General features: G+C 37.6%; 1 pseudogene; it reads right to left on the minus strand.

Moving 5' to 3' along the window:
• Positions 1-576: 576 nt before the first annotated feature.
• LOC150007630 (pre-mRNA splicing factor CWF19L1 pseudogene) lies at positions 577-15,834 on the minus strand (annotated as a pseudogene).
• Positions 15,835-24,007: the final 8,173 nt, after the last annotated feature.

Here is a 24,007-nt window from a genome sequence, read left to right on the forward strand (position 1 = left end):
GTGTGTAGTACATGTTTTATTATTCTAAATATTGATACCAATTAAAAATAATGTTCTATAATGCCATCAGTTTATGCAGTTTTGAGAAAGAATCCTGGAATCATATGCTGCACCCTTTCTTACTAAGCACACACACACAAAACACATACACAGTGAATGGTATTTCAGAAGTTAATCAATTAATTGAGCTCTTTAGGCTTAAATATCCAATCAGATATCTTTAAAATTTAGTCTAAAGTAAAAATATCAGAATTCATGTTGTCACCTACACATCACACATTACTATTTTTTTAATGGAAAATCATTTATATTTTATTTGATAGTTTAGATGTTTTTGAAAATGTTGACAGATACAAGCTGTACTTGGAGCTGGAAAATAGTCATGCTTTTAACCAGAATTTTTATTCTAGATGGTAACATCTCCCAAAATATTGATCTTAGACCTCTTGCTGCAGGAAGTTCCATGGGAATGCACAAAAAAGAGTCAGGGAAACAGTCCCCCCTGGAGGACTGTAGTTTTTTAAAAACAGGGTGCTACTATTTCTTGTGAAGTTCATTAAGTACCTTTCCCTTCTTTTAGTCATCCAGAGTAAAGTCAAAGGGTTCAAATCTCTCCAGGGTCTCCTCCTCTTCCTCGCTGAGCAGATAACACCTCCACCCAGGAACAGTAAGAATGGCTTCACTGGCCAGTACCTCTCTTCCAACAGTTCTCTCTGTTGTTCTGTGCCTGGGTGATAATAGTTCCTTTAACATCATCAGCACTGTAGCATCTGAGTGGCACAGAAGTGACTTGTAGTTGAAGGTGATGACTCTTATAATTTCTCTAAAACAGAACACACCATGTCCCTTAACTCTTAAAGCACCGCCTCAGTGTAGCCTCATACTTCTCTATCTCTTCCACTCACCACCTCTGCTGAAAGCTCCACCACTGGTTGTGTCCAGTGGGCAGGATGAGGATGTGATTATTTGATAAGCTTCCTGTGGCCAGGTCAATGTAGCTGTGTGTACCAATATTGGCCTCCGAGTGCTTTCCCACTTCAGCATTGGCAAGGCAAGATCAGCAAGGTCCTGGAGACTGAGGAGGTCTGTGAGGCTGTCCTGGATGAAGAGAAGACTTGCTCTCTCTGTCTGTAGAGGAATCTTTCCTTCCCTATCTCAGTGTATGTATCACCTTAGCCGCCTTACAAAACAACTAGTTACAGGGGATTAAAGAGATGGTAAAAATGTACAAGTAGCCTTTAAAAAAAATCATTGGTCATATAAGCAGGAATGATGTCATCTTTTGTGTATGGGTTGGATATAAAATACCTATTTAATTTTAACCATCATTATTGTGAACCAGCTTTGTGGAAGTAGAACAGAGTCATCTTTTCCAGAAAGGAGATTATGAGTAACACACAATGACGTCTCATTTGGCCAGAACTCACTGGGGTAGAATTACATGGTGATCAATGACAGTTTGGAGAGCAGAAAATATAAGTTTGAATAGCGACTCTTCCGCTTACCACCACTGTGACCTCTGACGATTGTTTAATCTCTTTTTGTCTTTGTCCCTTTATCTGCAAAATGAAGATATTATCCACTTCAAAGAGCTCTTGTGAGGATTAAATATGAAAATGCATGTAAAGCACGGTGCTTGGTGCATAATTAGATTTCAGTCTGTGGTTGCTATTACAAAAAAATTGGCAACAATTTCACAAGCAAGATTTCCTACTGATTCTAGAGCTCATAGATATTTTAAAAGATCCCTGAGACTTTTGTTCTTTGCTATAAAGCTTAAACACTAATAATGTGAATATTCTTGTCTGTTGCAATGTTACTGTTAAAATCATTATAGAACTTTCCAACCCTACATTTCTTACTTCTTTCATAGTCGATGATACTGGATGATCCGAAATTCCCCCAAGTCATAACTATTTAATTCTGAGAAAAGAGGCATTTGTTATGTTTCTGCTCAGTGTCTAAGGGCCCTGATTTCTTACACTCCCTTTGTCAATTATTTTTTTTTCTGGATAGATATGGCTAATGGGAGACAAAACTGGGAAATTGGAAGACTCTGAGAGGGAAGCCAGATTATTTTTTCATCCTCTTTCTTGGTTTTGGGCTGCGTTTCTAGTGTAAATTGAGTCTTCATGATTCCATCTGTCTCTGGCAAATCTTTGCTCTGTGCCCCCAATTTCTGCTGGACAGATTCCTGCCATGACCCTGTTACCATGAGTGGCTGCTCCTCTGTGGTTCTGGCTTTTGTCTGGATGTTCTGTATTCTTCGGCCTATGGTAGCATCATTCCCTTTAATACTTTTGGCTGACACTGATATCTGGGTATTGATACAAAACTCTGGGTATTTTCACTATTCCCTGACTACCTTTTAGCTTTTCCTATACCTTTGCAACTAGTGGCTTCTATTGAATTGCTTGGTCTGGGTTCTCTTCCTGATCAGACCTGATTCAATCATGGTAATTCTACATATATTCTCTAAGCAACTGACCTAGTATAGAAATTTAGAGTGAGTTTTAAATTCCAGAGGACATTCCTTTTTTATTCAGGAAAGTTAAAAATATCTCATATAGACTTTGATAACTAATTTTATCCACAAATATCTATATAAAAGACTTGTGCCCAATATAGATAGATGAAAAAATACAATGAAGCTCTAGACCTAACTCATTTCTTGAAAAGGGAGAAAAATTATTTTCTGCCTTCTTACTCTTAGTATCATAGATATTTATAGTGACATAGATTTTATGAGTTTGAAGTAAGAATAATTCAATTAGTTTTGTTTGTCCTAAACAAAAGAGCTTAGAATTCTAAGCTGAATCTCAAACATATATATTAAGATAGTTCCGTTTTCCTCTGTCCTTCACCCATATGGTTTCCTCAAATTAAGTAAACAGAAGAACAACATTAATCAAATGCTACATAAATGATAACTAATAGTAGTAAATAAATCTTTTGCTTAGTCATAGGAAATTTCATAAAATAAGCCTGATACTTCCAACTTTCTGTTTAAGTCAATGCAAAAGAATAAAACTTATGACTTTCTTCAATTTTAGAGCTCATCTGTAATTCAAGGATAAAATTGATGTCCAGAGAAAAAAAGGTGAATTGAATTCTGAAGTTTAGGAAAACCATCATTAACCTAACATCTTAAACAAAATAGTCAGATTCTCTTAGGCAATCAGAGGGCCACATGCTTAAGCTTTCATCTTTGTGCAAGTGGATTGTATTCAATAGCAAAGAGAGCATGGAAGAGTCATGTCCTGAGACATACGTCTTTGTTTAATTGCCTGATTGGTTCTTCTCTGTTTTCCATGAACATTAGGAAAATATCATCCATCTGTCAAGGTTCTGGAACTTATCTAAAGTTGTGGAATATCTGCTCTGAGGAATTTATGTGACCACTAGGTTATTATAAATAAATAAATTTATTAAATCGACCATTTCCAGCAATTGTGCACTGAGGTAGGCTAAGAATTATCTGAGTTGGTGCAGCTGGTGCTTAGCATATATTCTTGACCTTGAGAAATATCAGTTCACCAACAATAATGAAGTTCTAATTTAAAAAGGAAACTTACATTAATGAGAGCATTTCTCAAAACTGTTTATCAAAGTAATATACTCAATTAAGGAAAAATGTAATGTTTTAATGATACATAAAGAGCTTATAAAAGAAGAAATCGGGTGCAGAACTTAGGCAGCTTTGGATTCTGTTATTATAAACATGTAATATATTAATGGAAAATATGTTTTAAGGTTGATGCAATAATAAAATAAACTAGGAAGTGTGTGTGTGTGTGTGTGTGTGTGTGTGTGTGTGTGTGTGTTACATGCCATTGGAGCAGTTTGGACTCCTGGTGCCCCTGTGATTGAGTGATGTCCACAATGTCCTGCTTCAACAGCCCTGCTCAGCTTCTGTAGACTCCTGACTATGGCTTCTTTTATGGAGTCAATCCATCTCCTATTTGGTCTTCCTCTTTTTATTTTTGTTCATTCTATTTTTACCAGCATTTATTATCTTCTCCAAAGAACTCTGCCTTCTCATGATGTGACCAAAGTAGGACAGCTTCAGCTTCGTCATTTTTGCATTGGGAATTCCAGGGAGCAAACAATGGGAATTATGTAGAGGGTTTTTGCTAGACTTAATACTGCCAGAGCAGTCACCTGGGAGCTGCTGCTGCCAGCAGAGCCAGGGCTGTCCTCTTGGAAGTAAATGCCTTAATAAAGACAGGAACTTATTGTTGAAAGTCTCCAGTTCATCCCGTGTTATGAAATGGTTGCTGTCCACCTCACTAAGAAGACTCACAGTTTACCTCTATAAGTACATACACAAATTGCTCACACAATCAAGTCTTTTTTCTTATGGAAAAAATTTTTAAAAATCTTTATTCTTAGATACAGTTATTTTGCAGCAAGAACAGATGAGATAAAAACACTACAAGGAGTGGAAATTGTTATAAAAATCTACCAGGACAGTATTTGGGTGATATGTGCTCTATCTAAAAAATCTTACCAATGTTTGCAAATTGTTTTTTTATACATTCTTACAACGGATGCTTAAAACATCCTTTGTGAGGTGGGAAAGTCAAGGGTTATTGTATTACAATTTTGCAGGTGTGTAAACAGGCTCAGAGAGTCATGGCACTAATTCCATCTAAAGAGCAATAATTAGTGAAACTAAAATTCAGGAAAAAATTTGAGGATTCCAAATCCAAATTAATTTCCTCTAGTCAATGTTGTATCCCCAAAAGCAAAACTACAAGTTGAGGAATAAAGGACACTTTTCCTTAAATGTTGTTCAAAAGTCTGGGAAGTGTAGTTATGGGCCAGCAGGGAGAAACTTTGTATGAATATAATTGTGAAACTCAAGAGCGGATTTGCTAACTTCCTTTGCAGAAGACTTTGAGGGCAGATACTGACTGAGACATACTTATAGGAAAATCTTTCAAAATTTCTTCTTTATATTTAGCTTATCACATATTTGTAAGAGTGTTCATACTGTATTTATGGTAGTAATGTGATGAGATTTTGGCTTATATTTTCCAAACTTCATCTCAATTGAAATATATATTAACCTCTGAAAACCTGTCTTCAAACTTGTGTTGCATTTTTTTTAGATCAAAGAAAAATTGACTTTATTGGTTGACAAAAAGTGAAGTGACTTTTCAACCATCAAAGCTCTTTAAAGTGTTTTGAAAATACAATTACACAATTTATTTACCTGTTTTCCCTTTATAGGCAGTGTATCATGCATGCCAGTGATGGTACTGTGCCTTGGAGAGAACACTAAGTTGTAATCTCAGTTGAAATAACTTGAAGTCCCTCAATAAATACTAAACAGAAGCAAAAGGGAAATTGGTTTCCTTTAATCTTCTGTATAAGGAGGCAATCTCTTTATATACAAGTTATGAATTTTGCATATTGTGCATTTGGATGATTGAATTTGCACATTTATAGGATAAATGACATTCTTTAAGAAAGAAGGTGCAAAACAGCAAATAACATACAAGGGAGCTCTGATAAGGCTGTCAACCGATTTCTCAACAGAAACACTACAAGCCAGAAGGGAATGGTCAAAAATATTTCAAGCAATGAAAAACAAAGGCCTACGACCAAGAATATTCTACCCAGCAAGGCTCTCATTCGAAATGGAAGGTGAAATAAGGAGTTTCTCAGAAAAAGGAAGACTAAAAGAATACAACTCCACCAAACCAGCATTGCAAAAGATGCTAAAGGGAATGCTTTAAGAAAAAGAAGAAAAAAGGAGAGGGAGAGGAACACAGGTACAAAGGGAAATGAATAAATACATGTCAATAATAACCTTAAATGTAAATGGATTAAGTGCTCCAATTAAAAGACATAGGGTAGTGGAATGGATAAGAAAACAGGACCCATATATTTGCTGTCTACCAGAAACACACCTCAAAACAAAAGATTTACACAGACTGAAAGTGAAGGGATGGAGAAAAGTATTCCAAGCAAACGGACATGAAAAAAAAGCTGGGGTAGCAATACTCATATCAGACAAAATGTATTTCAAAGCAAGGGCCATAAAAAGAGACAGAGAAGGACATTTCATAATACTTAAGGGAACAATCCATCAAGAATATATAACACTGATAAACATATATGCACCTAACATAGGAGCACCCAAATACATAAAGAAAATGCTAGAAGACCACAAGAAGGATATTAACAGCAACACACTCATAGTAGGGACTTTAACACTCCATTATCAACAATAGACAGATCTTCAAAGCAAAGAAACACCAAGGATATACAGGAATTGAACAATACACTAAAGCACATGGACTTAACTGATATATATAGAACTTTTCACCCCAAAGAAACAAAATATACATTCTTTTCAAATGCACATGGGACATTTTCAAAGATAGACCACATGATAGGACACAAAACAAACCTCAACAAATTTAAGATAATTTAAATTATATCAAGCATCTTTTCAGACAACAATGCCTTGAAACTAGAAATCAACCACAAAGAAAAAAATTAAAAACATCCAAACTCATGGAGAATGAATAACATGCTATTAAATAATGAATGGGTTAGCAATGACATCAAAGAATAAATCAGGAAGTTTCTGAAAACTAATGATAATGCACACACAACAACCCAAAACCTATGGGACACAGCAAAAGCAGTCCTGAGAAGGAAGTTCATAGCAATACATGCATATCTGAAAAGGATAGAAGAATCTCAGATAAAAAAAACTAACCCTAGAGCTACAAGAACTAGAACAACAACAACAAACACAGCCTAGGGCAAGAAGGAGGAAGGAAATCATCAAGATCAGAGCAGAATTAAATAACATAGAGACTAAAGAAACAATTCAGAAGATCAACAAAAGTAGGAGCTGGTTCTTGGAAAAAATAAACAGAATCGACAAGCCTTTAGCCAGGTTCATCAAGAAAAAAAGAGAGAAGACCCAAATAAACAAAATCAGAAACGAAAGAGGAGAAATCACAACCGATATCACAGAAATACAACGGATTGTAAGAAATTACTACAAACAACTGTATGGCAAGAAATGTGACAACCTAGATGAAATGGACAAATTTCTAGAAACATATAACCTTCCAAAACTGAATCAAGAGGAAGTAGAAAGTCTGAAGAGACCAATAACAAAGAATGAAATTGAAACAGTAATCAAAAATCTCCCAGCACACAAAAGCCCTGGACCAGATGGCTTCACAGGTGAATTTTACAAAACATTTAAGGAAGAACTAACTCCTACCCTCCTCAAACTATTCCAAAAAATCAAGAAGAGAGAAAAATACCAAACTCTTTCTATGAAGCCAGTATTACCCTAATTCCAAAACCAGGTCAAGACACAACAAAGAAAGAAAACTACAGGCCAATATCACTGATGAACATAGATGCTAAAATCCTTAACAAAATATTGGCAAACAGGATCCAGCAATACGTTAAAAAGATCATACACCACGATCAAGTGGGATTCATCCCAGGGATGCAAGGATGGTTTAATATTCGCAAATCAATAAATATGATACATCACCTAAACAAAATGAAAGACAAAAACCACGTGATCATATCAATAGATGCAGAAAAAACATTTGATAAAGTACAACACCCATTTATGATGAAAACACTCAGCAAGATGGGAATAGAGGGAGTATACCTTAACATAATTAAGGCTATATGTGAGAAACCGGAAGCCAACATCATACTCAACGGACAAAAACTGAAAGCATTCCCCTTGAAATCAGGAACAAGACAAGGCTGTCCACTCTATCCACTCATATTCAACATAGTGTTGGAAGTCCTAGCCACAGCAATCAGACAAGAAAAAGAAATAAAAAGCATCCAAATTGGGAAAGAAGTGAAACTATCATTATATGCAGATGACATGATATTATACATAGAAAACCCTATAGATTCCACTAAAAAACTACTCAATATAATAAGCAAATTTGACAAAATAGCAGGGTACAAAATAAATATACAGAAATCTAAGACATTTCAGTACACCAACAATAAAATATCAGAGACAGAAACAAAAAAGAAAATACTATTTACTATAGCAACAAGAAAAATAAAGTACCTAGGAATAAACATAACCAACGAGATAAAAGACCTGTACACTGAAAATTACATAACATTGAAGAAAGAAATTAAGGAAGATACAAATAAATGGAAGCAAATACCATGTTCTTGGATGGGAAGAATCAACATCATCAAAATGGTCATACTACCCAAAGCCATTTACAGATTCAATGCAATCCTTATTAAAATACCAATGACATATTTCACAGACCTAGAACAAATACTCCAAAAATTCATATGGAACCAAAAAAGACCCTGAATAGCCAAAGGAATCCTGAGACAGAACACAGCAGGAGGAATCACAATACCAGACATCAAACTATACTGCAAAGCCACTGTGATCCAAACAGTTTGGTAGTGGCAAAAGAACAGACATATAGATCAATAGAATGGAATAGAGTCCAGAAATAAACCCAGGACTATATGGTCAACTAATATTTGACAAAGGGGGAAGGAACATAAAATGGAGTGAGAAGAGCCTCTTCAACAAATGGTGCTGGGAGAACTGAATAGGGATGTGCAAAAAAAAACGAAACTAGACCACCAATTTACACCACACATGAGAATAAACTCAAGATGGATCAAAGACTTAAATATAAGCCGTGACATCATGAAAGTCCTGGAGGAAAGCATAGGCAGGAAAATTTCAGATATTCCACATAACAATATCTTCACAGATACATCTCCTAAGGCAAGAGGAATAAAGGAAAAAATAAACAAATGGGACTACATTAAACTATAGAGTTTCTGCTCAGCAAAAGAAAACATCAGCAAGATGAAAATGAAACCAACCAACCATATGGGAAAACATATTTGCCAACGATACCTCAGACAAGGGACTGATCTCCAAAACATATAAAGAGCTTATACGACTCAACATCAAGAAAACAGACAACCCAATTAAAAAATGGGCAAAAGACCTGAACAAACATGTCTCCGAAGAGGACATACAGAAAGTCCATAGACACATGAAAAAATGCTCAACATCACTAGCCATCAGGGAGATGCAAATAAAAACCACAAGGAGATACCACCTCACACCAGTCAGAATGGCCATCATCAACAAATCAACAAACAACAAGTGCTGGCGAGGATGTGGATAAACAAGAACCCTACTGCACTGTTGGTGGGAGTGCAGACTGGTGCAGCCACTATGGAGAACAGTATGGAATTACTTCAAAAAACTAAAAATGGAACTGCCTTATGAACCAACTATTCCACTGCTAGAATTATATCTGAAAAATCCTAACACCTTAATTCAAAAGAACTTATGCACCCCTATGTTCATTGCAGCACTGTTTACAATAGTCAAGTGCTGGAAACAGCCTAAGTGCCCATCTGTAGATGAGTGGATCAAAAAACTGTGGTACATTTACACAATGGAATACTATGCAGCAGAAAGAAAGAAGGGACTCCTGCCATTTGCGACAACATGGATGGAACTAGAGAGAATTATGCTTAGTGAAATAAGCCAGGCAAAGAAAGAAAAATACCATATGATATCACCTAATACAGGAGACGAAAGAACAACGTAAACAAATGAACTAAATAGAACAAGGAGAAGAATAATAATCAATAGGAGGGAGGGGGGAGGGAGAGAAGGGAGCTAAGTAAGGGAAGTGTTTAGTCAGGGAACGTGTATAAGTGACTCATGGACATGGACGACGGGGAGGGATATGATTGTGGGAGAAGGGATAGGCTGGGAGGGGGGGAGCAATGGGGAAAAAATGGGACAACTGTAATTGAAAAAACAAAACAAAACAAAACAAAAAAAAAGAAAGAAGGTGCATAGTAAATATCTATTTCCATTATTTCATCTACTAAGTCACTACTCCAGCATGCCAAAAAACTCTTAATAACACAATTCACATCTTCTTTCCTCATCCTAATAATATTGGTTTTATGCTTCCATAAACACAAATAATTCTTAGTATTCAAACAAGATAGCAAGGAAACTCCTCTCTTCAAAGTACAATGTAAATTTTCTTGAGGATAGGGTGACCAACATGCCCTGGTTTTCCTGAAACTTTCCTGGTTATAGTGATGAAAGCTTACACCCAAGGAAAACTTAATCCTGGGTAAAATAGATATACCAAGCCATGACTGTTGGTAATTTGAGGTGCTAATCTTGACATGTGTTTTTTATTTACTTTAAACTTGTATTTAATTTCAAATGAAATAATACACTCAGACACACATACACACACACACCTTTTATCCTGTTTAATAATTGCTTAAATTTTCCCCATTTAGTTAATCTCTCTCTCTCTCTCTGTATATATATATATATATGATGGGAGACCAAAAAATTGAATTTATTTATAAAAAATCATGTATTTATTCTTACATGTTGAAACTTCAGTCACTTTCAAAGTACTCTCTATTTGATGCAATACATCTATTGAGATGTTTTTCCACTGCTCAAAATACTTTATGAGCTCATTGATTTTTTAAAAGTATATTTTATTGATTATGCTGTTGCAGTTGTCCCAAGTTCTTTTCCCTTTGCTCCTCTCTGCCCAGTACTCCCCTCCCGTCCCCTCCACCAGTCCCACCCTCCTTAGTTCATGTCCATGGGTCATGCATATAAGTTCTTTGGTTTCACCCTTTCCTATATTATTGTTAATGTCTCCCTGTCTATTTTGTACCTACAAATTATGCTTCTTAAACCCTGTATCATTTCCCCATTTCTCCCTTTCCCCCTCCTAGTTGATAACCCTCCAAATGATCCCCATACCTATGATTCTGTTCCTGCTCTGGTTGTGTGCTTAGTTTGTTATTGTTTTTATGCTTTTAGGTTCTGTTGTTGATAGTTGTGAGTTTATTGTCATTTTAATGTTCATAGTTTTGACCCTCTTTTTCTTAAATAAGTCCCTTTAACATTTCGTATAATAAGGGTTTAGTGATGATTATCTTCTTTAGTTTTACCTTGTCTGATAAGCACTTCATCTGCCCTCCTATTCTAAATGATGGCTTTGTTGGATAGAGTAAACTTGGTTGTAGGTCCTTGCTTTTTACCACTTTGAATACTTCTTGCCATTTCCTCCTAGCCTGAAAAGTTTCTTTTGAGAAATTGCTGATAGTCTTTTATGAACCCCTTTCTAGGTAACTCTCTGCTTTTCTCTTGATATTTTTAAGATTCTCTCTTTATCCTTAACCTTTGGCATTTTAATTATGATGTGTCTTGGCATGCTCCTCTTTGGGTCTAGTTTGTTTGGGATTCTCTTTGTTCTCTGGACTTGTATGTCTTTTTCTTTTGCTAAATTTGGGAAGTTTTACTTCATTACTTTTTTACATACACTTTCAAAGTTTTGCTCTTCTTCTTCTCCTTCTGGCACCCCTATGATTTGGATGTTGGCATATTTAAAGTTGTCCCAGAGGTTTCTAAGCCTCTCCTCATTTTTTTTCAATTCTTGTTTCTTCATTCTCTACTGGTTGACTGTTTACTTTTTCCTTATGTTCCAAATTGTTGATCTGAACCCTGGTTTCCTTTCCTTCACCATTGGTTTCATGTGGATTTTCCTTCATTTCATATAGCATAGCCTTTACTCTTCCCTTCTCTGTTTGCCATACTCAGGCATATCTGCCAAGTCTGTGAGCACTTTTATCACCAGTTTTTTGAACTCTTCATCTGTTAGGTTGGCTATCTACTCATTGCTTAGTTCTCCCACTGGAACCTTGATCTGTTCCCTCTTTTGGGACATACTTCTCTGTCTCCTCAACTTGCCAGGTTCCTATGTTTGCCTCTGTGTCTTAGATAGAGATGTCACACCTGTCTGGGTATTTCTTCATTATGTCTTTGTTTGTTGGACTTTCATACAGCTTGATTTTCTGGAACTACTGGTTATCTCCAATTTTGAGGTAGTTGTATTCCTTCTTAGTTGTGGAGGGAGACACAGTGTGTCTACCTACGCCTTCATCTTGGCCAGAAGTTGAGCTCATCAATTTTGATGCCTTTAAGTGCTTCTGCTATTTTTTTGTTTTACCTCTTCCACATTGGCAAAACATATCCCAAGAACTTTTTTCATCTGGGAAACAAAAAAGTCACTTGGGGCAAGATTGGCTGAACAGAAAGGGTGGGACATGGACATCATGCCACTTTTTTGTCAAACACTGCTGAACCCTCAATGTAGTGTGGTCAGGTGCACTCATAAATCATCCATCATGAAATGAGCAAACATATTGAAATAGTCCTCAAAAAAAATTCACTGAAGACTAATACAGCATCTCACAACAATGTGAGCTGGTACACTGATAGAGATGGGTTTCTAGAACACTCACTTAGCAGGGAAAGCATATACTACAAGGGCCCACCCTTTGGAAGATAATTCTGTTTTATTTTGGATATCCTTTTCATATATGCATTGCTTTTTTATTTTTAAATAATATTTTATTAATTATGCTATTACAATTGTTCCAATTTCCCCCCTTTGCTCCCCTCCACCCAGTACCACCCCCCTCCTCAGGCAAACCCCACATCATTATTCATGTCCATGGGTTAGAAGTGTAAGTTCTTTAACTGCTCCATTCCCTTTACTGCACTTTACATCCCCATGGCTATTCAATGATGACCAATTTGTATTTCTTAATCCCTTCACCTCCTCACCCATTCCCCTATATCCTCCTACCATCTGGTAACCATCAAAATGCTCTCTGTATCCATGATTCTGTCTCTATTTTTCTTGTTTGCTTAGTATGTTTTTTATATTCAATTGTTGATAGGTATGTCCGAACTCCTTGCATGCGTGGGAAAGGCAAGTGACTAACTGCTGGAGTCCCTCTTCGGAGTGTGATGTCAAGGCTGCGTCGTCGGCGAAGAGCATCTCACAGATGAGCACCTCTTTGACTTTGGTCTTGGCTCGTAGACGGGCCAGGTTGTAGAGCTTGCCATCGGATCTGGTGTGAATGAAGACACCCTCGCTGCAGTCCTTAAAGGCGTATTGGAGGAGCATGGAGAAGAAGATTCCGAACAGCGTAGGCGCGAGGACGCAGCCCTGCTTTACTCCGCTGCTGACTGGGAAGGCCTCAGAGGTTGCGCCGTTGTAGGACACCGTGCTGTGCTTTACTTTCATTATGTTTTCAAGATTTCCAATTTCTTGCTCTTTCTCTTATCCTTCTGGAACCCCTAAGATACAAATGTTGGAATGCTTAAAGTTGTCCCAAAGGCGCCTTATATTATCCTCATTTTTAAAATTCTTTTCTTCTTGTTATTTTGATTGATTGCTTTTTTTGTTTCCTTATGCTCCATATATTGCTTTGGTTCTTGTTTTTACCTATTCTACTGTTAATTCCCCGTAAATCATTCTTTATTTCCATTAGCATGTCCTTCATTTCTGCCTGGGTCTCTTTTATGTTGTTGAGGTCCTCACTAAGGTACTTGAACATGTAGTGTTTTGAACTTTGCATCTGATGGATTGCTTATCTCCATTTTGTTTAGTTCATTTTCTGGAGTTTTGATCTGTTATTTCATTTGGGTCATGTTTAGTTGTCTCTTCATTTTGTAGCCCCCCTGTGTTTGTTTCTATGTATTAGGTAGAGCTGCTATGACTCCCTGTCTTGGTAGTGTGGCCTAATGTAGTAGATGTTCTGCAGGGTTCAGTAGCACAGCCTCTCCTATCACTGAAGCTGGGTACTTGAGGTGCACCCTTTAGGTGGGCTGAGTACAGCCTCCTCTTGTAGTTGAGCCTTGATTGCTGTTGGTAGGTCAATGGGAGGGATTTACCCAGGACAGTCAGCTGAAAGGACTGGTTGTGAATACTGACCACCAACTTCTGCCTTCTGTGGAGGATCAGCTCTACAGGGGTAGGGTGATGTTTTGATGTGGTCTGTAGCTGTCCACTGGGTGCACAGGCTCTGGGGTTTTTGAGGTGGTGCATGCCATGGTCAGTTTCTGCCTGTGTTTTGCCTGGGGCCACACTGCTTGAGCTCTAAAGCAATCTGAGATGGCTGCCACATGTGCTGGATATGGAGGTTCCCAGGCAGAGCCAAACTGTGATCCAAAGATGGTTGCTCCTAATATGATAGTTGAGGTCACTTAGCAAGAGGCACAGGAACTAGGGACTCACTAAAGCTGTCTGTTGCTTGTTTGAGAGGATTTGGGAAGTTGTAAAATATGAGCCAATACCAGTCCTTCGTATGGAAAAGCAGCTTAGTTGTGCCCATAAATTGCACAGGACAATCTCTGGGGATCTCCAGGGTGGGACAAACAGTGTTAGCCAGGTTGATGGAGTCTCAGATAAGGCACCCATCTGCTGGCTGGCAGGTTCAGAAAAAGGGCAATGCTTCTGCTAATTTCTTAGTAGAGATTCATAATGATCAATACAAATTATATTCTTAAAATTTATTTCTTAGGATTTAGGATAGACTAATCTGCTTCAGTAGTTTATATTATTGTATCTACACTTTAATGATATATTGTTAGTCATGTTTATGATTCACTTGAGGCCAACTCTTCAGGAATAAAAACTCCATATAGTATACTGTCCTGTGGGAGACTGCCATCTGCCTGAGAGCAATTCACTGTAAGATGTGGATTCCACATTGCATTGTGGTAGAATCTGGGACTGCATTCATCTGCTTACATCTAAACATACTGAGGTTCACTCACAAATAGACTTCCCATGAAAGATCCTATGGGGAGTAAGATAGAGAACAACCATAAAGCAGTTAGGCTCCAATGCTGAGAGAAAAAAATCACAAAGAAAAAGAAAGTTATCTGAAAAAAAAAGAGAGTAGAAAGAGAAAGAATACAGAGAAATTCAGATTGGGTGATGGGTAAAAGAAGAAAAAAAACATTTCCAAAAAACAGCTTACATATCCACAAAAACTTAGCTTACTCTTTTGGAAAACTACCTACCCAATGACTTTTCTAGTTTAAAAGTTATCTCTATTAATTTTCATAATCACTTCTTACTCAGCCTCTTTGTTTTATAGCACCACATACATACTCAGTTTAGGAAACTACCAGAAATAAAAGAAAGACATGAAGAAAAGGCAGGGAGGGAATGGATACTCTGTGTTGGGCACTGTGAAAAATGTCATAATGATAAATGTATTAGATGTTTGTTACATATGAGAAAAAAGAAACAAAAGAAATTGAAAAAATTATAATTAGTTGAATTGATAAGGAATGAATCTTGCAGCTCATAGATATTTATAGGACTTACTGATTTTTATTTTTGTTGTAATCCCAATGTTGTATTGGCATGTATGAGAAGAAAGGCATGTAGCTAGAACCATGTGTATGTGCAAGGTTACTGTTAATATATACACAACTTCCATTTTGATGGAAAGTCTGTCAATAGTAAAATACCTTAACAGAATCACCTCTCTCAAATATGTCAGCATGGGTTGAACACCATACAGTGTCCTTTATTTTGCTTAATCTTTTACCTGATCAACTAGGGACTGACTTACTTTTATTTTCTTCTCTCTCTCTCTCATTTTCTTTCTTTCTTCTAGATAATTCTAGTCTTCTCACTTTTTGGCTTAGTCATATTTTTTCTCTTTACACCATCATCAAAGTGCTATAGAATAAGTGTGTCATAAAAAGATTAGTACTAGAATTATAGTAGATGGACATAGTATATTCACACAATGTCTGTTTTGAGGATTTGTACAGACAGTTTGGTCAATCCCATAATGCTCAGACTGTGCCTATTCTTGGACAATAAATGTTATCTCTGAGGGTGTGATTTAGACATCTAATCTATGAGCACAGGTTCCTTATTACCTCTTGATCACTGTCATTATGGTGCTGTCTTTATTTCCAAATTGGGCACCCTTCCTTAGTCTACAGCAGAACAAAGAAATTACAGGCAATACAGGTAATATACACCCAGATCTTCCATTATTCTTAGCAGGGAGTCTAGCCTAGAATAGGGATTTAAATCATAGATAACCCCACAACTTTATGAAACCCAGTTGTTAAATTTTCTTCCCTAAGGCTATTGTGTTGAGGCCATAGAGACAGACACTGACTGGCTTCAATTCTGGCTTTAGTTTTGAGCATGGAGGTAGTTTGTGCTTCACATTCTCCTGGGAAAAGTCCCATTCAACCATAGAAAGGGAAGTCACAAGTTTGGAAAGTCAGCTACCTTCTAACCACTGGGTGAGGGATTGTGTGGAATGGGGAGTGGTTGGGCCAAAAATAGAGGATAACAACGGGCTAAGTTTTACTCTTTTCACTTCCTAAAGGAATTGTACATTGTGATGTACAAACTTAAAAAGTTTGCAACTCATATTTTTTTAATTTCGGAGAGAGTGATAGCAATATGTTTCCAGTGCCTAATACTTAATATATATCTTCTCATCTATTATTTTCATTTGCTCTTCACAAGAATCTTACAAATTGTCACTTATTCCCTTTTGTGGGAGAAGAGCAAAGACTTCAAGAAACTGTGACGCTCTCAAGTCTATAGAGTTCATCAATAATTTTTATTAGAACCTACTATGTGTCAGGCATGATCCCATTCAGTAAGCGTAAAGCCAGGATAGGGACTAAGGCTTTAGAATTCTAATTCTCCTATTCTGGCCTGGCTTCTGGAGCCTCATCTCCTGATAAGTATAGTTGATAGAACTCTTCTTCAGTTTCCAGGTCTATTTCCTTTCTCCTGAGTAAAATTTCCTCTTCTTCCCTATTAAGATTTGTTCATAGAGCTATTTTTTAATTTTTTTTGTGTTATTTCACTTATTAGAATGTAAACTCCCTGAGAACCAGAATCATTTTTAGTTTTTTTATAGTATTATTTATTTATTTATTTTACTGTATTTTATTGATTATGTTGTTACAGTAGTCCCAATTTTATCCAAATAATCCCCATACCTATGATTCTGTTCCTATTCTGGTTTGCTTAGCTGAATTTTGTTTTTAATTTTTAGATTCAGTTGTTGATAGTTGTGAATTTGTTGTCATTTTAGTATTCATAGTTTTGATCTTCTTTTTCTTAAGTAACTCCTTTTGACATTTCATATAGTAATGGCTTGGTGATGATGAACTCTTTCAGCTTTATCTTGCCTGGGAAGCACTTCATCTGCCCTTCCATACTAAATGATAGCTTTTCTGGATAGAGTAATCTTGGTTATTGGTCCTTGCTTTTCATCACCTTGAATACTTCTTGCCAGTCCCTTCTTGCCTGCAAAGTTTCTTTTGAGAAATCAGCTGATAGCCTTATAGGCACCCCTTTGTAGGTAACTCTGCTTTTCTCTTGCTGCTTTTAAGATTCTCTCTTTATCTTGAACTTTTGGCATTTTTAATGATGATGTGTTTTGCTGTGGTCCTTTTTGGGTCTCACTTGTTTGGGACTCTCCGTGCTTCCTGGACTTGTATGTCTATTTTCTTCACCAAATTTGGGAAGTTTTCCTTCATTATTTTTTCACATAAGCTTTCAATTTCTTGCTCTTCCTTTTCTCCTTCTGGCACCCCTATGATTCAGATGTTGGTATGTTTAAAATTGATCCAGAGGTTCCTAAGCCTCTCCTCATTTTTTTCAATTCTTGTTTCCTCATTATGTACTGGTAGTTTTTTTCTTTCTTTCTTATGTTCCAAATCATTCATTTAAACCTCGGTTTCCTTCCCTTCATCATTAGTTTTATGTGGATTTTCCCTCGTTTCACTTAGCATAGCCTTCACTTCTTCCCTTATGCATTTGCTGCACTCTAGTGTATCTGTCAAGCCTGTGAACATCTTTATCACCAGTGTTTTGAACTCTGCATCTCTTAGGTTGGCTATCTCCTCATTGCTTACTTCTCCCACTGGACCCTTGATTCGTTCCCCTTTTTGGACCATACTTCTCTGTCTTCTCATCTTGACAGGCTCCTGTGTTTGTTTGCCTCTGTGTTTTAGGCAGTGCTGTCGCTCCTCTTAGGTTGTAAGGGGTGGAGTCTTAGTTATTCATTAGTATGGGGCAACCTGTTTCACCACGTTGTGGCTCTGTTTGTTGGGGAGGGGTCAGACAGGGAACAATGCTGCTCCCAGGAACCTCTCCTACCTCCATATGGGACTGGTAACCCCCAGCCACTGCCCTGGCTGCTGTTCCCAGAGTGTGCGGGTCCACATTTGCTCTAGGGGCATGGGGGCCCCCTAAACAAGGGGACTCTGTTGAGGAGAGGCAGTATCCTCCTCTGCCCTAACCCCCACTGTTCCCTCTCCACTCCCAAAAGTGTGTGATTGCATTTTCCACTGCCACTGCCACCACTGCTGCCACCAGCACACTGCGTCACCTCCACCCCAGCTCTGCCCTTTCCACCCATCTGGACAAGTATCCCCTCTCCATATCTCTGTCTGTTGGACTTCCATGCAGCTCGATTTTCTGAAATCCCTAGCTGTCTCCAGCCCTGAGGCAGTTATACTCCCCCTCAACTGTGGAGGGAGATGCAGCATGCCCATCCAGGACTCCATCCTGGCCAGAAGTCTAGTTTTTATTTTTATTTTAAAATGTCTGTCTAGAAGAAGTTCAACCATTCTTAGTATAACGAGAAGAGTTTTTGCAACATAGACATAAACTGACACCCAAGGAGAGTGGACTGGAATGTGGATGTGTCAACAATGATGACTTCACTGTACTAGTCAGCAGGGGTGGTAAACATTGTTGAGTGAGCATGTGTACTGTGTGACCATCACGTTCAAAGTGACAGAGTAGAGCAACAAATCTGCATCAAATTTTGCATTAAGCTTGAATATTTGTCCATGAAAACTATTTGGGTGACTCAGAAGGCTGCAACTATGGGCAACTGGTGATTGGCAACTTCATCATGACAACTCATCCACTCATGCGTTATCTTTCATGCAGAGTTTTTTTGAGAAACATCAAATCACCCAGTTAACTTAGTCGTCCCCCCACCTTATAGCCCAGACTTGGCACCCTGCAACTTCTGGCTTTCCTCAAAACTGAAAGCACCTTTGAAAGAAAAGAGATTTCAGACAGTTGAGATCCAGGAAAATATGATGACGCAGGTGATGGTGATTGGGAGAACTGTGTGAGGTCCCAAAGTGCCTACTTTGAAGCAGACTGTGGTGTCATTGTCTTATGTACAATGTTGCTTGTGTCTTCTTCAGTAAATATCTGTATTTTTCATAGTACATGGATGGATACTTTCTGGACAAACCTCACACTTTATAGTATCCATGGTGCAGTTTTGGTCACATAAATTATGCAATATAAAATCTCTGTGGTTATATAAAATTCCATAAATATAATCTTTAGCCTGTGGGTAATTTTAAAGTAAATCATAATATTTTGAGGGGAGGGGATGAAAATTAGCTTGAGCTTCTCTTTCCCATGCACTTAATTATATTAATTGATTAACATCCAATTCTAAAGCATAAATGAGGTGGCAGTAACATATCTTTCACAACATGTGGAGCAAATATAATTTTAAACAAATACTGGTAAATTATTTTAAATATTTAGGTTTGTGCTTTGTCCTTGTTGATGCACATTGTGTGTGTGTGTGTGTGTGTGTGTGTGCGTGTGTGTGTATGTGTGCATGAAGGACAAGAATGTACTACTAATTAAATCCAGAAATGGAAAGAATGGGAACTAGGGACAGGGAGGCTGCAGCATTTTTTCATCCAAAGCAATCTCAAGTCAACAGCAAAATTTTATGAGAGAGTTCAGTTTTCCGTGTGAGCTAATGAGCTCACCCTTCCTTTTTACTTTTCTTTCCAAATTGCACAGCTGAAACACATTGTTAATAGAAACACCCTGTTAAGTCAGTGATTCACACACCCTATCTATTAGTTTTTGTTCCTAACGTGCCATTTTAACTGTTAAACCTTTGGGAAAATTAACATGACATTCCAAACATGGTCCCCAAAATTTCATATGTTAACACTCAGTTGCAGATAGTTTCTCAGTTATGTGTAATTATTGCACCCAAAGGGGTCCTGACAAAATTTCAGATATTTCCTGTCCACACTTAGAGCCAGGAAGCCTGATTGCAGAACATGCATGAGCAGAATTTGGGGTTTGAGATCTCTAAAGTAAAAGTTCTGAGTGTGTCTGTGTTGGGATGAAAGGCCAGGAATGGAGAGAAACAAGGAAGCAGAAAAAAGCCATTACATAAAAACTCATTTAAAACAATGAAATTTAATAAATACATTGAAAATATAATTTGAATATTCAGCTGCTGTTAAAATGAATTACTACATCTATGCATCAATAAGGATAAATTAAATATAAAATAAGTGTGAATAAAAATATAACCTGCACGAAAATATTTAGCAATGACATCCTTTAAGTAAAATTTTAAAATACCAAAATTACATATGAATACATATATGTGTAATATGATTATTTTTAAATACCTGAAGATATACACATGCACACACACACAATGAATTCTGGTTAATGGTTTTCTGTGGGAGGGAGGGATAGTTAATAAAACTGGAAAGGTGAATTTAGTTTTAATAATTTTTTCTTTGAGTGAAGATTAGTGTCACATGTGGCAGACTAATAATATTTTAAAATTATAAGAGGGCTTTTATGGGCAGTGGTTGATTTATTATTTTCTATGTATCTATACTGAAATAGAAAATAAATTGAAATTCACAAAATAGAAAATATATTAAAATTCACAAAAAGTGAATTTTAAATCTTTAAGACAATTCATGTATTGAGGAAACCAAAGGTAATACAAGTTTGGGAGTTTAAGGTGTTCATTAAAAAAAAAGTAATTGATTTCATTTTTAAGTCTTCTGATACTATTTCAGTATGTAATTTAAGGAGTGACAGTATTTTCCTTAAAAATGTTCACCACTTCCCATCAAGATGGAGGCATAGGTAAACATGGCTTGCCTCCTCACACGACCACATCAAAATCACAACTAAAATATAGAACAACTATTACTAAGAAATGTCAGAAATTGAGTTGAGTGGAAGTTTGACAACCATGGAACTAAAGAAATGACATTCATCCAGATTGACAGTAGACACAGAGGAACAGTTTGGTCCCTCACCCATGTATGGTGGATAAAAATTCAGGAATGTATCTTGAGAGTGATATGTCCAAGCCTCACACCAGGTACCCCAACCCAGGGTTCCAGTGCCAAGAAGATAAGCCCTCATAATTTCTGGTTGTAAAAACCAGTGGGGTTTGAGTTGGTGAAAGGGACTACTGGATTCTTAAGCAGTCACTCTTATGGGACCCACACATGGACTTACTCAGACTCACTCCCTCTGAGCTTCAGCGCCAGGATAGGAACTTGAAAGGCACCAGTGGTGTATGAGGATTAACTGAAGTATCTGGCATCAGGGCAAGAGCTGGGGGATGGCTTTCTCCCAGATAGAAAGGTGGGCGGAGGCCATTGTTCCTTTCCTGAGCCCTCCCACCACAGAGCAACAGAGCCAGCAGGTGGAGGCCATATCTGAGACTCCATGAACCTGGTTCATATGGTTTACTCTGCTCAGAAATCCCTGAGGTTCTGCCCCACCCAGTTTATGGCCCACCTAAGTTGTTAAGAGTGGTTTTTCCATGTGAATGGCTGGCCTTGGTTCAGGCTTTTTATCTTCATAAATCCTCTCAAACAAGAAACAGATAACCTCAGTGAGTCCCCAGCCCCCATATCTCTGGTTAAGGAGCCCCAGGCCTGGCACTAGCAGCAGCAAGCTTTGTATCATAGTTTGGCTCCACATGGGAACCTCCAAATCCAGCACAAGTAGCAGCTATCTGGAGATTGCTTTGTAGCTCAAGCTGGGTGGTCTGGAGCAGAACACAGGTGGTGGATGAACCTGGTCTGCACCACCTAGAAAAACCCAGAGCCTGTGCACCTAGTGGATAGCCACAGACCACATTGGAATACATCACCCTGCCCCTGCACAGCTAATCCTCCATGGATGGCACAGGTTGGTGGTCAGTATTCACAGCCAGTCTTTTCAGTTGACTGACTTGGGTAAATCCCTCCCATCGACCTGCCAACAGCAATCAAGGATCAACTACAAGAAGAGGGTGTACTCAGCCCACCTGAAGGGTGCACCTCGAGTACCCAGCTTGGGTGATAAGGAAGGCTGTGCTACTGGACCCTACAGAACATCTACTACATTAGGCCACACTACCAAGACAGGGAGTAATAGCAGCTCTACATAATACATAGAAACAAACACAGGGAGGCTACAAAATGAAGAGCTGAATAAACATGGCCAAAAATAAAAGAATAGATCAAACCTCCAGAAAAAGAACTATTCAAAATGGTGATAGCAATCTATTAGATGCAAAATTCAAAACACTGGTTATAAGAATGTCCAAGGAACTTAGTGAGGACCTTAACAGCATGAAAAAGACCCAGGCAGAAATGAAGGATATGCTAATGGAAATAAAGAATGATTTATAGGGAATCACCATACAATAGATAAAGCAAAAAATCAAAGCAATATATGGAACACAGGAAACAAACAAACAAACAAACAAATCAGAACAAGAAGAAGAAAAGAATAAAAAAATGTGTATAGTGTAAGCAGCCTTTGAGACAACTTCAAGCATTCCAACATTCACATCCTAGTGGTGCCAGGGGGATAAGAGAAAGAGCAAGAAATTGGAAATCTTGGAAACATAATGAAAGTAAACTTCCCTACTTTGGTGAAGAAAATAGACATGAAAGTCCAGGAAGCACAGAGAGTCCCAAACAACATGGTTGCAAGGAGGCCCACTCCAAGATACATAATTAAAATGCCAAAGGTAAACGATCAAGAGAGAATCTTAAAAGCCCAAGAAAAAAGTAGTTTCCTACAGGGGAATTCACATAAGGCTGTCAGCTGATCTCTTAAAAGAACCTCTGCAGGCTAGAAGGGATTGGCAAGAACTCTTCAAAGTTATGAAAAGCAGGGACCTACAGCCATGATTGCTCTACCCAGCAAAGCTATCACTCAGAATCAAAGGGCAGAGAAAGAGCTTCCCAGACAAGAAAAAACTAAAGGAGTTCATTATCAACAAATCATTATTATATGAAATGTTAAAGGGACTAATTTAAGAAAAAGAAGTTCAAAACTATGAACAATAAAATGACAATAAACACATACCTATCAACAATTGAATATAAAAAACAAACTAAGCAAACAAGAAAAATAGAGACAGAATCATGGATACAGAGAGCATTTTGATGGTTACCAGATGGTAGGAGGATATAGGGGAATGGGTGAGGAGGTGAAGGGATTAAGAAATACAAATTGGTCATCATTGAATAGCCATGGGGATGTAAAGTGCAGTAAAGGGAATGGAGCAGTTAAAGAACTTACACTTCTAACCCATGGACATGAATAATGATGTGGGGTTTGCCTGAGGAGGGGGGTGGTACTGGGTGGAGGGGAGCAAAGGGGGGAAATTGGAACAATTGTAATAACATAATTAATAAAATATTATTTAAAAATAAAAAAGCAATGCATATATGAAAAGGATATCCAAAATAAAACAGAATTATCTTCCAAAGGGTGGGCCCTTGTAGTATATGCTTTCCCTGCTAAGTGAGTGTTCTAGAAGTGGGGGGATGCTGGGTGGGAGTTGCACAGGGGAAAAATTGGGACAACTGTAAGAGCACAAGCAAGAAAATATAATTTAAAAGAAAAAAAGAAATGTTAGCTTGTGTCAGGCACTGTGTTAAATCTATTACATGAAGTAACTAAGCTAATCCTCACAGGATTAATCCTCCTACTACCAGGAGGTAGGTACTATTTTTTTGCCCCATTTTACAGATATATGAAATGAGGAGCTGAATATAAGATGTTTTCTAGGGTTGATTGTAGCAAAGTTAACAAACGCAGTAATATTATTTCTTACCTGAAAAAAAAGTTCACCACATTACTTACTATTTGAGGCTCATTGGTTTTAATACTACTTTACTGTTGTGTTAACAAAGATTTTCAATATCATGTTCAATGCTGATGCATTAACTTCTGAGTGTTTTCTGTGAGATTTTCATTCCCTCTTAAAT

Source organism: Furipterus horrens, unplaced genomic scaffold, assembly GCF_987537825.1.
Source record: "Furipterus horrens unplaced genomic scaffold, mFurHor1.1.pri manual_scaffold_6, whole genome shotgun sequence".
Lineage (NCBI taxonomy): Eukaryota > Metazoa > Chordata > Mammalia > Chiroptera > Furipteridae > Furipterus > Furipterus horrens.